Source organism: Penaeus monodon, chromosome 29 (assembly GCF_015228065.2).
Source record: "Penaeus monodon isolate SGIC_2016 chromosome 29, NSTDA_Pmon_1, whole genome shotgun sequence".
NCBI classification, from domain to species: domain Eukaryota; kingdom Metazoa; phylum Arthropoda; class Malacostraca; order Decapoda; family Penaeidae; genus Penaeus; species Penaeus monodon.
The window spans coordinates 12,918,482-12,919,306 of NC_051414.1; the positions used below are offsets into that span (position 1 = coordinate 12,918,482).

General features: G+C 40.6%; 1 pseudogene; it reads left to right on the plus strand.

Moving 5' to 3' along the window:
• Positions 1-825, plus strand: part of LOC119591740 — an 8,084-nt pseudogene that overhangs the window by 6,711 nt on the left and 548 nt on the right.

An 825-nucleotide genomic window follows, 5' to 3' on the forward strand; every position in this document is an offset into this window, starting at 1 on the left:
GTAACGCGTTCATCATGTTTATTGCATTTGTATATTTCCATACGCTACGCCTTCGCGAAGCTGCGGGGTTGCTGGCTCGGCGGCCGACGACTTCATTCATCGGTGAGCTTCCTCCCTTCGCCTGAGCTTCCCTCTGTCTACCTGTACGGTTTGCCCTTTTCTCCATACATATCAGCGGGTTTCTTTTTTAGACCGGGAGATGAAATCAAGTTTGACTGCGGCGGAACTTACCTTTCGCCATTCTAATAAGATTGCTTTGTCACGGTCTTTCTAGTCCTACCTATTAACGTGCATTTCACTTTTAAATAATTTTTATTGGCGTTTTCCTGAAAATTTACGTTTACTTAGGTTTGTATGTGACTCTTTGAGGTAATCACAGAACCAGATATAACACCGCGTTACGGTTAGAGGTAACAGTAACATCGGGTTCCTTAAGCAGCAGCTAACCCCTATGCTAGGTAACTACAACACCTAACAACTGAAACAACGTCAAGCCCTAATACTAGGCAGGTGTGACTCCAGCTATATATAAGTGTCTATGTATGTATAAATTACAGCAGAGTAACATACGATATGAACAAATAATTGAACAATTCAGACAGCAGTGTAAGTATTGTTGAGTTAAGATTGGCAACACAATATTGGCTGAATTTATATACATATGTCATTACTAGTAATTCTTTATGTCTATATATGTGCCTTTTCTCATCATCCGAACCTATCAGAGCACGGGCCTGTTTCCGTCATGTTGACCCCGTTAATAAATATAAAATAGTTACATTTGTTCCAGAATTCTTCGGAAATGCCTGGGACGCTGAAAAAATC